The sequence below is a fragment of the Canis lupus genome, chromosome 7 (genome assembly GCF_048164855.1).
Source record: "Canis lupus baileyi chromosome 7, mCanLup2.hap1, whole genome shotgun sequence".
NCBI lineage: Eukaryota > Metazoa > Chordata > Mammalia > Carnivora > Canidae > Canis > Canis lupus.
In genome coordinates, this window is record NC_132844.1 from 28,551,319 (window position 1) to 28,567,917 (window position 16,599).

Below are 16,599 nucleotides of genomic sequence, written 5' to 3' on the forward strand. Positions count from 1 at the left end.
AGCTGAACAATGTTTTCTTAGACCTGCAAATCTTTATTCAACAAGTGCTTCCTAACTAAGTTTGAAATCTCAAAATATGTTATAGTTTCTTCTGAATTATACAGCAAAAGAAAGATGAGATGACAGATCTCTTAAAAAGCTGTACTGAAGGAGAAGTACTTCAGAAACATGTTACATTTGTTTTGAGTAATAGTATTGCTTGTTTCTCAAGGAGAGATATGTTCATGATGGCAGTATTAGGAACCAGTCCCTGGAAAAAATTAAAATTATCAAGTTATTGTTCTATGTCTATAATCATTAGGAAAATCCTCAATATATGATCATCTCTTTTCCCCTTATGTTTAAGAAAACTTATCTGAGAGTATTTTCTGTATTAATTACAAATGCAAAGAAAATTTTAATGAATTATTTGGAGATAGTGTAGAGGAAATAGGAGGAAACTATTGTTTAATTAAAAATGTTAATATATATAATGACAATAAGGTAAATGAAATGGAAAGGAAGTAAAAAGGGAAAAAATAAAGATAGTTATAGTAAATCACTGAAGATAAAATTCTATATCCTGAAGGAAAGGTGGGGAGTTAAGTATCAGAATGTATAGGACAGGGATCCCTGGGTGGCGCAGTGGTTTGGCGCCTGCCTTTGGCCCAGGGCGTGATCCTGGAGACCCTGGATCGAGTCCCACGTCGGGCTCCCGGTGCATGGAGCCTGCTTCTCCCTCTCCCTCTGCCTATGTCTCTGCCTCTCTCTCTCTCTCTCTCTCTCTCTCTCTCTCTATCATAAATAAGTAAAAAAAAAAATTAAAAAAAAAAAGAATGTATAGGACAGAAAATAGAGGTGAAGCACCTAATGTGAAGAAATAGGAGGTTTGGAGACAAACATTTGACATAGTTTAATAGAAAATCAAACATAATATTTATATCCATACTTTTTTTGAGGGTTGATGTCAAAAATTATTTTCTAAATTTGAAACCTCATTCTTTTTTTTCCTGTCTTTTCTCTTGATTATTAGATAACAGAGTGAAAGGAGCCCTATCATATGAAATAAGCTAATACTTACCAGATTTTTAAAAATATCTATCCCAAAGTTATTTGGAAATTTCCATTTTTAATGCTTGTTAGTTTTTTTCTAGTAATCTTTTTTTTTACCATTTTTTTTTTATGTGAGCAAAATGTATCAAGGTTCATTTATCATTGCTATAAATGTTTATTGAAGACCATAGTATATCCACTAGGGTTGATTTTCTTGCTCTCATGGTTGTATAATTTGGTAGGAGAGCCAAAATGGAATTTTTAATTTCTAGGATTTAAGTGGATGATTATTTGAAAGCTGTGCCATGTAGTCTCGTATATACATCATAAAGACCACAATATATTCAAATATATTCAAATATGTAGGGCTGGCTTCAGCCATGATGGCTGCTTTGTCATCAAGCTGTTTTCTCTGCTACCAGCTTCTCTTTCTTCTGGTGGTTCTAAGTGTCTTCACCCCTAATGTTGCAGACAGAAAGAGAGAGGATGTTCAAAGCCCCACCCCAGCCTTGAAGGGTGGCACACTTGAAGTTGAAAGATCTCGAATAGGTACCTTTGCTACATCTGAGCAACACTTAAGGCTTCCCTCAGGGCTTCAGTAAGCAGAGGGTGCAAATTAGTGAGGTGCTTTGGAAAACAGGTAAGACAAGCAGCCTCTACTGAGAGCCTCATAGAATAGATATATAGGCAAACTTGTAATGATTCATCATTATAAATGATACAGTGAAGGTATGGTGGATATATTGGGAGAGCACAGAGGAGGGAATGGCCAATTTTGCTTGAGCATTGTCGGGAGAGGCTTTTCTAAAGTATTAATGTTTGGCTGGATATTGGGGGAAGAATAAGTTTGCCAGACAAAGAAGCATGATGGGCAGGACATATTTAGTGTGTAGTGAAAAGAAAAGAGAAGTAGAGTGGAGCAATATAGTAAAGGATCATAGAAGCGAACCCTAACTTTTATATAGTAGTAACAAGCCAGTGCTGAGTTTTAAATAGGAGTGTACCGTTATCAGATTTATTTTTTAGGAATATACATGTGGTTATGTAGAAGACAGGTTCCTTAGGGAGAATCAAGATCAGATCAAGAGACTGAAGTGAGTCAAGGGGTAATGAAGGCCTACACAAGGACATTACCAAGGGCATAAAATAGAGAGGCTGGATGGGAAAGGGATTCTGCTACAGAAGCAATGGGCTTGTATCTGAAGGGGAAGGAGAGCTAGGAGGCTACCTAACATTTTTAGCTGGGCGAACTATGGAGGCAAAATTATGCATTTGAAAACATTTTCAGACCCTTAGACTCAGCACATCCAAGACTGGACTCTTCATCTTGGCCCCAGACCTGATTAATCTCACGTCAGTCATCTGAATCTCAGTTGACAGCAGCTTCACCCATTCGGTCATTTGTCATTAAAGTCATTCTTGACTCTTATTTCCTACCCTGTATTTACTTAGAAAAACCAGTTGGCTCTATCTGCATAGCATATATAGATCCAACCACTTGTCACCACCTCCACTGCCACCATCCATTCCCAGCCACCATTTTCTCTCACCAGGATTACTGCCATAGCTGCCCAATTCTGCTTCCATCTTCCCCTATCCCCAACAATGTATTCTCAACACAACAGCTAGGGTAATTCTTTTAAATCTAATTCCAGTCATGGCACTGCTTTGCTCAAAATCTCTACTTCACTCACCCGCAAATCTAAAAGCCATTGTAATGACCTTCAGGGCCCTGTAGGATCTGGCCTCTGCCCTCTTCACCACACACTGGGCTCCAGACACATTGGTGGCCTCTCAACTGTTTCTGAGCAAGTCAGGGAGGCCCTTTTATTGGTACCATCTCTTCCCTCTGGCTCAAATGCCCTTTCCCAAATATCTGCATGGATAAGCATGATGGTCTCTGCTTGAGATGAGTTAACAAAATAGTAGGAGAAAAAGAAATATATGTAGAAAGAACATTATTAACCATATCATTAATTATATTTAAGTTCTTGGTGATATTGGTATGATTTGGAAATTCTCAACACAGTTACATTGTAGTGGAATTTTAAGTGAACTTCATAACAAACGTGACTCATTTAGGATATTATTTCCTGAGGAGCATGGAATAACTTGGTATATATTTCTTAAAATGATGTCTTTCCTTGTCACAGTTTAGGTAAAAACAGTTAATCTATGACATAAACATGTTCACTTGAAGTAGCTGATATTTTATCACAGATCCTCTGAACACATCACTCTGTTTAAATTATGAGAGCTCATCAAATCCCAGTAGCAACTCAACAAGCTAAAGAGTTAACAGCTTCAGTGAAGCACAGACTACCTGGCTAAGTGCAATAAAGCAATAAATTCATTCTTCAGTATCAAAACTTGATAAACTTGGCCTTTATCAATGACTTAAGTATTTACATAAGAATTATTAGCCAAGAAAGCCAAAACCTAGTAACATACCTTATTATTAAAATGTACATTGTAAGTGCCTATTTGGACTTTCACGCCTATCAACAAAAGAAAAGGCATTATTGTTAATTAGCCAGACGTGCAGTTGTGAACATGTTGGTTAAGAGTGCCTCACGTTATTTCTAATCTCTATGCAAATTGGCTTTTATCTCATCCTTACTCAGTTGTATTCCATGTGCAACAGCACTAAAGAGAAGTTTGATTAAGCTCTACTAATTGAAATTAGAGTTGGGAAATTTAGTGTCAGCCATTGAATCATTCCATTAATCCAAATGGTTGTAGTCATTGTCCTAAAGGATGTTTAGGCTCTAATATATTACACCCGAAATTCAACCAAGCTATCTAAAGACAATATAAAAGTAAAGTATGAAAGTGATTTTATCCCCATTTAATGGCCTGGACCCAAATTGGGCTTTAAATTTAAGTTAACTTATTTGCTGGATTAGTCACTAAAGACCTACTAGCCACAATTTAAGCACAAAGCTTTGTCAGTGCTTTGAAGAAAAGAGATTCTTTAATATTAAAATTCTGATGAACTCATTACACTCTACTCCCTGTTGCTAAATACCTCTGGGGCCAGTAACTTTTTAAAAAGTAAATGGTGAATTTTATTATAAGCCATATAAATATGACCACCTTATTCAGAAGAACAATTGATATAATAAAAATAGTGGTTAACAAGTAGTCAGCTTCCACCTGAGAGACTTCATCTGATTTTGAAGAACTTGCATAGGCCTGATACAGGAAGAACCTAAGTAAAAGACATAAGAAAAAAAAAAATTAGTGCTGACTGTAGGATATGAAGGAAGGCTTGAGATCAAGGCAGAGTGTGTTCCAGTTACACAACAAATGCTTAATGAATAGGTCTCAACCTGTGTACCAGGTACCATTCTAAATGACTAGGGGTATGTCTGAACCAAGCAGATGAAAATGCTTCCTTCATAAGTTTATATTTGAGGTGGGAAGTAAGACAGTCCATGAGCAATACACACAAATAAATAGAGTAAGATGTTAAAGACAAAAAATTCTGTAGGAAAAAGAGATGAAAGCACAGGTGTCAGGGAGGTGTGGGGGGGAGTTGCCTAGGTGGCTCAGTTAGTTAAGTGTCTGACTCTTGATTTCAGCTCAGGTCATGATCTCAGGGTGGAGATATCAAGCCCTGCATGGGCTCTGTTCTCAGCGAGGAGTCTGCTCTAAGATGCTCTCCCTCTGCCCCTTACCCTACTGGCACACACACTCTTTATCTCTCTGAAATTAAAAAAAATATTTAAAAAAATCACAGATGTAAGAATTCATTAGGTGAGGCCTTGAGTATAAGATAAAAATGACTGGATTTTATGTGTAGGTGACAGGCCATTGATGTTTAGAGCAAGAGAATGATTGGCTCAATGAGATGTATTGGGGACATTGGTCTTCTCAAACGTAGAGGGAATTGGAGGGATGAAAATCCACGTGGTAAGACTATCTGAAAACACCAAAGCAGGTCTAAAGGCTTAGTAGGTGGCACGTACAGGGAAATTGGAAAGAATGGATAGAGTAAAAGACATGAAGCTTATAATAACTTAGTGTGGTGATAAGGAAAATGAAAGAGTGAAAGACGGCAGGTTGCCTGTTTAGATTTGCCCTACAGAATGGTTAAATAAGAAATTAAGCAATGTGTGATAGTCTTCGATCTGCTAAAAGAGGGATGGTACCTCTTTGTGTTGGACCTCACTTTAATTCTTTTTAATAACATTGAGATGAATGTTTTTGGACAAGGAAAATCAAAGTGTTTATGATTTCTTTGATTCTCTTTCTTCATCCGTGCCAAGCACGCATTAGGCATTGCTCCTACTGCTTATAGCCTCTGCCAGAAATAAGATGTCTTCCAGCATGGAATGAACTGATGCAATTCTCTGTATTTGGGGATAGCATAGAGGGGTTTCCTCCCTTCCAGTAGTCATGCTCTGAGGGCATGACCAAGCAACTCTGTCTGTGTGGGGTGTGTTCTGACCCTTATTATAGCTTTCTTGAAAGCATAAATTTTGGGCTTGTGGCATCCAATCATAATTTTTGTCTTGTTTACACAGCGAGGGACAAGTTTTGCTTCTTTTTGTAACAGGAACTTAGAGCAGCAAACAAGTATGATCTTTAAAAAGAATTCTAGCTAGCAAGGTCTATGCAGATATTACATGTCCTTCTCCCTTTTCTGCCACATGTTGATTATCTTCTGGAAAAAGAGACACAGATCTTGGTGTAACTCATTTTAAGAATAATTGTCATGATTTTCTCCCTCCATCTGTTCCTTTGAGAAAGAGGAATCATTACATGGTGACTCAGGGTTTCTTGCAACTGTTTTTAATGTCAGTGTGATATTAGTTTCTGATTTTTTAAAAAAAATAATGGATAGAGCTCCAGGAATTGAGTTACTAACACCAGTTTTGAGGATAAGGAGAAAAGAAGCATTATTATGTTTCTTTCAAAAAAAGTTTTACTTTATATCCACTATATTTCAGAAATTTTGCTAGTCATGTCTTCCAGAGCTCACATTCAATTTTTTTTAATTTATTTATTTATTCATGAGTGACACAGACTGAGAAAGCTAGGCAGAGGGAGAAGCAGGTTCCTCTCAGGGAGCCTAATGCAGGACTCAATCCCAGACCTTGGGATCACCACCTGAGCCAAAGGCAGGTGCCCAACCGCTGAACCACCCAGGTGTCCCATAGAGCTCACATTCTAGTAAGCACACAGATATGTGAATAAACCTGCATGATGTCGTAAGATGAGCTCTAAAGGTAAATAAAAAGACCATGGAAAGGACTACTTGGCAAAGTCCAAGGAAGCTCCCAAAGAAAGTATTGTGTGAATATCCAGGATGAATGGGAGCCCTAGAGTGGACAGGAAGAAGAGAATGCCAGACCTGAACAACAGCATTTACAAATACAGATGTAAAGTTGCACACGGGACTCTCATTTTTGAAGGCAGGCTATTTGTGAAGAAGTAGCAGGATGTGATGGAGGTTGGGCAGCAGGAGCCTGTTGTCAGCCTTTCTCAATCAGGGCTCCTCATCTGAACTACAGTACATAGAACATGGAGTAGAACTCAGAGTCAAGAAAGGGATTTCATTCTTTGTCCTCAGAAATGGACTATGTTATTAAGCATGTGTTTAAAGGATACAGAAGGGGGGCTCTGTATCTTTTTTCAGTGGTTGAGCATCCGCCTTTGCCTCAGGTCGTGATCCAGAAGTCCTGGGATTGAGTCCCGCATCAGGCTCCCTGTAAGGAGCCTGCTTCTCCTTCTGCCTATGTGTCTCTGCCTCTCTCTGTGTGTCTCTCATGAATAAATAAAATCTTAAAAATAAAATAAACAGAAGCGAGGGTATAAGGAAAGAAGATAAAGATGTAGGGAGTAAGTAGGGAGAAAGGCCTAAGGGGGGTGGAAGCCCAGAATGAGCTGTGGCCAGAAAGGAGGGGAGGGTTCATCTTTCTCCAAGGTTGAAGAGAGAAAACAGTGGACTGTCATGTCACCAAATGGAAGGGAGATCTAGAGGGTGTTAGAGTTTAAGGGAGCTTTGGTTGTCCTGTAGCTTAAAAGCACATTGCAGTGTACTTGTTACTCCCACTTTTGTGACTCGATAATGTGAGTTCTGTGACCCATAGAGCTTCACATTTAAACTCCATATTTCAAGGATTTTTGAGTCCAGGATTCCTACCACCACTCTGAATTTCAGAACACTTGTGGGGAGTGGTAGACCATAATTAGTCATCCTTGGAACAAGTTATTGGTATCAGAGTTTATTGCTGACTAATAGGTAACTGTCTAATCTGTTTTGCAACCCTAGCTGTCATCTGGAATAGACAATTGCTGCTCAGAGTATATGCCCTTCATTATCTGCTTTCTGTAGAATTTTTCACCTCCAACAAGTGCAATTCTTTCTCTTTCCTCATCTGTGTTTCCTTTGATGCTGTGTGTGCATATGAGTTGTCTAGTCATCTTTGTTATATTGCCAACCATAGATGAGTCTTCTATCTTCTGTATATACAGAGACTCATCATTTGTCTTTATTTTGGGAATCTAAACAAATAGGAAAAAGGAGCTGAAGAGAAACGTGGGAAAATAGGCATCTCTCTCCTTGGACTGCAGGGTCAAAACAGCTCTGGGGCTGTGTGCATAGCCTCTACAGAAGCAGTGACTGCTCTTGAGGAAAATGAAAATGAAGTCAGTAGCACCCAGAGACCTTGGGAGAAAAAGGCAGCAGGAATAGAATACTTCAATAGGATTTTGTGAGAACCAACCATTGCTACAGAAAGAAATTACTAGGTTGAATTATATGAAATTGCTGATGATGTTAAGCCTTTTTTTTTTTTAACTGAGACAACAATGGTAATTTTGGAGAGTTCAACTGAATATGTTCTTGATTCTAAATATACTTGTAAACTTTTGTATCATAACCCCTTCAAAAGCTGGGAACTGCTGCCCTTGATTAAGTGTGAGTCTCTTTTTCTATAAATATTAGTTATAACAGTAAATGTTGACAGTAAATGCTGTATATTCCATTCTTAGAGACTGTTACTCATACATCATGGTCATTTGCCCATAACTGAAACTGGAGAAAATACTGAATATAAGCTGGGACAGCCTCCCAGGGGCCCTACACTAACCTCATTTGAGCTCCTGAGATCTCCAAACTCTTATTCTAGGCAAGCGGTCCTCCACAGGGGGACGTTTTGCCCCAAAGGGGGAAGTTGACAATATCTGGAGATGGTTTTAACTGGAGGAGGGAAGGTGCTACTGCCAGCTCATGGGTAGAGAACAGGGGAACTGCTAACCATCCTGCAGTGCACAGGACAGCATGCTCCCTGCTACCACTCCAACCAAGAGTTATCTAGCCCAAAATGTCTTAGCTCTGAGTGTGAAAGAGATGTTAAGGTGTCTTTATAAAGAGCTATTAAGAATGAATAATAATAAAGCATTATCTGAGTAACAGGAAAGGTGGTTATATTTAAATTTATCTAAAGGAGTGGACATGAATAGTATATTCATATTAATAGTATTCTGATGCCAATTACAACATTGAAGCTTTGTAAATCTGAAATATCACTTTTCTCTAGGACAATGTTCTGATTAATATTTAAGTTCCCTAGGTGTCTTTCCAAAGCCTGTAGTAATCATAATGTACCTGAAGTATAGTGAAACTTAGGACTAATTCACCAATGAAACTAACCGTTGTTGCAATATTTTTAGGGTTAAAGACAGTGAATTCCATTATGAGTCATCAGAAAGATATTTCCCTCCTGGCCCCCTAATCTATTGTGGAACTAGGGACTTAATTCTTTCTTTCTGGCTCTTGAATGGAAGAGAGTCTCTGTTAGCCTGGTAGGGGTTCTCTGCTATTCAGGGCTGGGAGCAAAAGAAGAGAGAGAGAGAGGACCTGGTATTTCAGGGGTCAACCTACTGATTTACCTTGCTGCTGCTGCCACCTGTTATATCTGAATTTCTGATCATTCATTACTTTTCCCCCCTTCATCCACTTACCAGTAAATGTAGTCTCAGCAACTTCTGTTCAGTGCACCTAAAATAAATATAGAACCCTTTCTCAATTTTTCCTCTTATTTTTTTCTCTTAGGAATTAAGGATCTGTATGGAGGAGAGGCTTACATATTCTTTTCTTTTTTTATAATAAATTTATTTTTTATTGGTGTTCAATTTACCAACATACAGAATAACACCCAGTGCTCATCCTGTCAAGTGCCCCCCTCAGTGCCCATCACCCATTCACCCCCACCCCCCGCCCTCCTCCCCTTCCACCACCCCTAGTTCATTTCCCAGAGTTAGGAGTCTTTATGTTCTGTCTCCCTTTCTGATATTTCCCACACATTTCTTCTCTCTTCCCTTATATTCCCTTTCACTATTATTACATATTCTTTTCATTTCACTTTAATATTCTTTTTTTTTCTTTTACTGCAGATAAAGATAAGGTATATTTATATAATAAAAATGTGTTAAAAACTAAAGTTGTCTTCCTTGCTATTACAGAAGGAAAATAGAATTAGATGTTTTTTGGACATTTCCTTCTCGGAAATTCCATAAAGTGTTCTGAAAAATAAAAATAAAACTTCAGTTAAGGTCAAGAAGATAGGATAACGTTGGAAAGTGTTGCCGAGGAATCCTGCCTAGGGGAGAGGCAGGAGTGGAAAGTAGGTAAAATCTAGCCCTGTACTAGCCTTGGAGTGAAAGATGGATATGATTTTGGGAGACATTCTAGAGATTAGGCTATAGCTACAGCAAAGGGGAGAAGTCCTGAGTGTCTGCAGCAGGAGTTGCCATTTTGGGATATTGTTTATTTTTAGGAAACATAAGCTGCACATATGTTGGTAGGGAGCTTGATTGGAACAGAAAACCAATGTCTTCTTTCTGCTGATGGGTCCTGACTATGAAATACTGCTTTTCTTTATAGCCTGGAGAACACTCTAAAAGGAGGTGTCGAATGTAAAGAGTTAACTGAGATTGAGGTGGCTAGTCCTTTCTGAGGACAGAATAGGAAGTGATGGGCTGTAGTCAGAGCATGAAGAATTTAGGTTAGGGGTTGATGAGTGTTGGGATATGGCACATTTACTAACGTGCCTAATTCTTCTTGAGACCCCTAGAATACTGTTTTGTAATAATTTAAATGTAAACCCCTTATGATTATTTTTAGACCTAGGCTCTGTGAAAAAACAAAATCAGAACTTTAAGATCATGAAGTAAATGGGACATGAGTGAATTTACCTGATGCACCTGAAGACTAGACACAAGTAGTTGATCATCGTGTGCAGTAGAAGGAAATCAGAAACCCAAACCACACGTATCTTCTAAAATCTTCCTGGCAACAAAGTCAGCAGAGGCCATCCTTCCAGCAATTACTGCCAACTTAGAGAACTGGCTCAACATTCTTTGTGGATTGCCCAGAACACCAAGATCTTCTGTTTCAGTGGCCTGTTACAAATGTCATCTTCCACATCTGTAGTACTACCTACTTTTTTTTATAGTACTACCTACATGTCCTTTTAAAGTTCTGTTCATATAAATTGTCATCTGCTTCTTAAAGCATGGAATTCTTTTGAGAACCAGGTGATGGTTTATAAGAAAACACTCAAGAGAATAAAACATAAAAGCAATGTAGTATTATGGTTAGTGGACATATATGATTATTTCTACCTCTTGGATGAAGACTCTAGGCTAAAGAAATCCAGTGACTTGCTTAAACGTTACATGGTTAATGCCAGAGCAGGCTGTGTATGAATCCTAAAAGACAAAAAGATAGACTTTCAGTTTTTGTCCTAGTGATTTTCTACCACCAGAGTCTTAACTAGAGTGAACTGAGGATGCAGTATTGGCACATGGATTGCGTACTTATTTCCCAGACCCTAATCTCACACAGTAGTGTATGGTACATGGCCCTGGACTCAGATTCATGCAGGCAGGTGGCTGGGCAATTAAGCTGGCTCCTTGAAGCTTTGTGACTTATGATGCTGCACTGAGGAGGCAGTATCTCCTTTACTCCAGTGGGTCAGAGGATTCATAGTAATTTTATAACATTCACTTTGAAAAGTTTCTGATGCCTGCCCCTCAAACTGACTCATATTTAGAACACTTTAGAGTATAGAGTGCCATGATGCCTTAAATGATTGACATAACTCTGAGGACATCCTTTTATGTGCCCCACAGACAACAGACATACCTTTGGGTGTAGTTCAAACATTACACAAGGCGTGGCATTCTCTGCGGCTAAGAGTGAAGTCCAAGAAGAGAATGACAGAGTAGGGTAAAGTGGGTAGAAAGAGAAACAACAAAAAAAAGCACATGCCTTCCTCTACACAGATTCTCTTTCTTTTCTTGCTGCATTTAGGTCTCTTTACATGTTATTTCCTTCAGGATGCCTTTTCTCGTCACCCTGTCTGAAATAGTACCCAGTATTATTCTCTACCCCTTATTTTTATTTTCTATCACAGTACTTATCTCTGCTGCACATGTGCTAAGCATTCAGTAAATATTTGTTAATGAATGAATGAAATTAATTAACAAAGTATGCCAAGTTATTTTGATACATGTGGCCAGACAGTGAATCTAATTAGAATTATGTGTATCCAACCCTTAGTGTGGATTATACTATGTGTATATCTATATATAAACGTTTATTATTTATATACTGATGACTTTTACGTATATATGTAAATATATAGATAGATGCTTTGATGTCCATCCCTTAGGTATCAGGCTCTGCTAGATTTTGCTTGCCTTACCCACTTTAATAAAACAGCTGTCAGATAGGTGCCATTATTTTCTCTATCATAGTAATGCAGAAATGGAAGTTAAGAGAAGCAACTTTGCTCAAGGTCACACAGTTATTAAACAGATGGTAATTGAACTGGATGGATCTGGTCTCATTCCAAAACCTTAACTGAATGACTTAACTCTGCTGTATACTGCATCTCCTTATTTTGAACCTGCCAAAATCCTATAGAGGAACAAACAGTATAAGAAGGGTATTTTTGTAGTACAAAGGACTACAAAAAAGTCATAAAGTATACATAATTTTCTTTGAGATGAAAAAAAAATAGTTTACCTAGTTTAGAAAGTTCATATTGTAGTAATATAAAAATACAAATAAAGTTTTTATGTATCTATATTGACTAAATTAAGTGAAAAAAATTTAAAGCTCACATTTCATGCATTTTTATTTAAAGGAGTATTTATTTGAAGAAGGATACTGTTGTTAAGTTTTGTTCATCATATCAGGCAGATTTGCAAACTGCTCCGCATCAATTTCTGTAAAGCCACTAGTACTTATTCTTTTGGTTCCTGTTCCATTCAGCCTTGTTGTCTACAGTTAACAGGTGAGGGTCATCAGCTCTCACTCCTGCTGTCCCACCTTTGCTGTCATTTATGCAGCTCTCAGTGCTTCTCCGTTAGGCATTGCTCCCACCTCAACCCTCATGAGGCCATTTCATTCTACATGCCCAGCCCTGCCTAGAGTGGACATAATTCTCCCAGCACCTCTCCTCAATCTTTGGGATGTCTAACCACCTGCTTCATATTTTTGTTCTGATTATTTCCCATTCTTCCCCATGCTGCCTCAGAAGTTGTATATGCAAAATTTATATTTTATAAAATTATTTCACATTATTAGGTCTTCTTTCTGCATTGCAGAAGGATGTTATCTTTTTCTTTCCCAAAATGTGATCCTTTCATCTGTGCTTTTTCTCCTAGTTCCTATAACCAACTCACCTGAAACAGAGCTTCTACACAAAGGACCCCTTAATCTAAGGGAAGGCACTGCTGGGGGTTGTTGAACTTGTAAAAGAGCAGAAATAATGTGATTTTTAGAAGCAGGGAGATGCTTAAATGATACTAAAGCTGGAAGACGCTGTAGAAGTCATGGGCCTCATTCCTTCTATTGTGTTTTGTTGCAGTTTGTATCACTTAGGATTGTTTGGCTGTAACAGAATATCCCAAGTCGGAAATTAATAAGCTAATTTACTATCTTCCTTAACAAGTCTGGAGGTGGGGCAGTTCCAGGGTTTGATTAGCAGCTCAACAGCACCAACACAGACCCAGGTGCTTTTCATGTTTCCCCACTGCTGTCTCCAGCTCACTCCCATCTCAAGATGACCATTATGTCTCATGCATACACATGATGTCCCATGCCTACACAACTGTATTCTTCAAGGAGAGGAGGCCTATTTCCACTCTGTTAATTACAAAACGCTGTTTATTTCTTTTTTCTTTTTAATTTTTTATTTATTTGTGATAGTCACAGAGAGAGAGAGAATGAGGCAGAGACACAGGCAGAGGGAGAAGCAGGCTCCATGCGCCGGGAGCCCGATGTGGGATTCGATCCCGGGTCTCCAGGATCGCGCCCTGGGCCAAAGGCAGGCGCTAAACCGCTGCGCCACCCAGGGATCCCAATGCTGTTTATTTCAAAGTAAAAAGTTTTCTATGGTGACCAAACAGACTGCCCCTCATATGTCCATGTCTAGCTACAAGGGAAAGAGGGATTGCATGTATCTGGCATATTTTTGCTTTTCTGATGTGTGGGCCAGGCAGGAGGAATGGGTGGCATTTGCTGCGAAGGAAGAAGAGAGAAGGAAATAGGTATTGATGAGGCAATCATTAATGTCTGCCTTTTATACTGAACCCAAACAACCTCAGACCATCTGCATCATTATCTTTTTGTATTGTTCAAATTTGAAAGATCGCCTTCTATTTTCAGATGTTTGAACACTCCAATGTTGTTAACTAGTAGGAGGAAAGGGAGAGAGTAGAGAAGAAGAAAAGATATAAATTTAAAAGAACATTTAATGAATTTACATCGAAGTTAGATCATGTGGCAAATACTCTGAGATGTTATTTCTGAAATCTATATTAGTGTATCACTGGACATTGTTCTGTAGCTTCTCATTTTCTTTTTTAGGGGGGTGAATTTAGAAGATGATTGTAAGATAAAGTAATGATCAATCTTTGTTCCCCTTTCTGACATTCAGTCTAAGGAAAATTGCAGTTCTGGTGGGGTGTGACAAGAATCTTGAAATTAAACTTAGAGATTTAAAAATGGAACATAAGTTCCCTTTCTAAATTTAGGCTGCTGATAAAAGTATATATAAATCCATGACATAGAAAGTAACTCTAATTTGGTGATCCAGTTGTATCCAGTAAGAATTGTGGAAAGAATTACACCTTTACCACCCACTATCAGTTTAGTATGAAAGTACACTGAGGCACAGAATGCTAAGCCAGTCATAGCCATGTCATTTACTGAGTGTCTTTTATATGCCAGAGCCTGTGTTAGGGACTAGGGATCAAGAGATATAGATATGACCTCATTCCTACCTTTTGGACCCTGAGCTCCAAGAGAGCAAAGACATGTAAATTAACAATTATAATTTTGTGTAATAAGGCCTATAATGAAGGTGTGTAAAGATTAGCACACATGACAGTGTCCTGTAAGGTAGTTCATATTACTCCAATTTCTAGTTAAAATATAGAGCCACAGAGTGGCCAAATTAACTTGTCCATAAGTTGCAGAGTTCAGTTGTAAACCAGGTCTCTGGCCCCAGGTCAGTGTTCTTTGCCCCACCCTGCATGAAAGAGAGAACTGAAGTCTCTTCTCCATTTGAGGGCGGTATCAGAAGAGATTTCCTGGAGATTATAGTATTTGAGATGACTTTAAAAGATGAGATCTCAAAAGAGTGAAGGCAGAGACATTCTAGGCAAGAAGAACACCATGAAAAGGTATTGATACAATGTTGCTGGTGTACAGATGGTAAAAAAAGGGTAGGAAAGTAACTGTGCCTTCTGATAGGAGCTCTTTAACTCAGGATTGAGGTAACTGTATTTAATTCAGTGGATAGCAGGAAGTGGGGGGTTGGTGAGTAGGTAACTGCCAAGATCATAAGTGTACACTTGGCCAGTTGTTTTTCCACAAGTTATCTAGTTGTAGACTGGAGGCTAGTTGTAGGCTAGAGAACAGTTTATAGAGAAGTCCAGGAAAGAGGTAACAAGGACCCTGTCATGTGCTACCTTTTGACATGCTGGAAGTGGTTGAGAGTCTCATGTAGTAGTGGAAAAAGAAGTAAGTGATCACAAATTTGAGAGCTATTCAGGTTTATCGCTATTTTCTTATTTTAGTGAGCAGTTCTTTACAGTTCTCCAAAGTTAAAGTCCTTTTTCCACTCATATCTATTTCTTTTATTCTCTTATTCTGTTGATTATCTTGCCTTAGAGGGATTTTCTAACATATTTTCAGTTACTTAAAACTATCAAAAAAGAAGACTTATACTTTGTGGCAAGATGGAGTAACAGGGTCTGTAACAGGGTCTGTACCCCCCTGCCTGAAACAACCGAGAAACTGGACAAAGCTTTATCAAATAACTGTTGGACATCAGGCATTAGGGCTCAGTGATCCCTGTGAGATGGAGAACAAAGTGAGTTTAGGATTGTCCCAGCTTACTGTCAAGAGAGGGGGTCCAGACTGTAGCACAAGATGGAGGACCCCACCTAAATTGGGGCCTCCTCTGAATTGCAGAGATGGAGCTGAGTCTTTAGGAAGATTCATACAATTGAAATGACTTTACCCAGACTGATCAGAAAGAAAAAGACTTAAATTACCAATAACAGGCAATTATGAGATGACATCGCTACTGATTCTACAGACCTTAAAAGGGCAATATGGGGAATGCTACTAACAACTTGAAGCCAGTATAACAACTTATATGAAAAAGACAAATGTGTTGAAAAGCACAAGCTACCCAGACTCAGTGGTTAGAAACATTCTTTCAAAGATAACTCCAGGCCCAAAAGACTACCAAATATTTTAAAAAAGAAATAATCCCAATTCTATACAAACTCTTCTAGAAGATTGAAGATGAGAGAATTCTTACTTTAAGACCCCATTATTCTCATTGCAGAACCAGACAAAGGTATTACAAAAGAAACTATAGGCCAATATCCCCCATGAACATAGATATAAAAATTCTTTTTAAAACAAATTTTTATTTAATCTCTACACCCAGTGTGGGGCTCAAACTCACGATCCTGAGATCAAGAGTCACACATTGTGACTGAGCCAGCCAGGCACCCCGATCATAAAAATTCTTAACAAAATTTTAGCAAATTAATCCAATGGCAGAAAGATAAAATATCATGACCACAGGAGTTTATCCCAAGAATGCAAAGCTTGTTTCACATTTGAAAATACTCAATGTATGGCACCTGGGTGGCTCAATCGGTTAAGTGTCCGACACTTGATCGGGCTCAGGTCATAATCACAAGGTCATGGGATCAGCCCCAAGTCGGACTGTGTGCTCTTTGCAGAGAGCTCTGTGTGCTTTTCCCTTTACTCCTCTGCCTTGCACTTTCTCTCTCTCTCTCAAATAAAGAAAATCTTTAGTAAAAGAATAAAATTAATTCACCATTGTAATAGAAAAATAAAAACAATGTGATCATCTCAGTAGATACAGAAAATATATTTGACAAAAATCCAATATCCATTTATAGCAAAAACTCTCAGAAAACTAGGAATAGATGGAAATTTCCTTAATGTGACACAGGATAGCTGTAAAAAACCTACTGCTAACATCACATTCACTA

General features: G+C 38.4%; 1 protein-coding gene across 14 annotated transcripts in view; it reads left to right on the top strand.

Annotated features, from left to right (window-relative positions):
* SNAP91 (synaptosome associated protein 91) overlaps positions 1 to 16,599 on the top strand; it is a 139,880-nt gene that overhangs the window by 23,445 nt on the left and 99,836 nt on the right. The window lies entirely within an intron of this gene.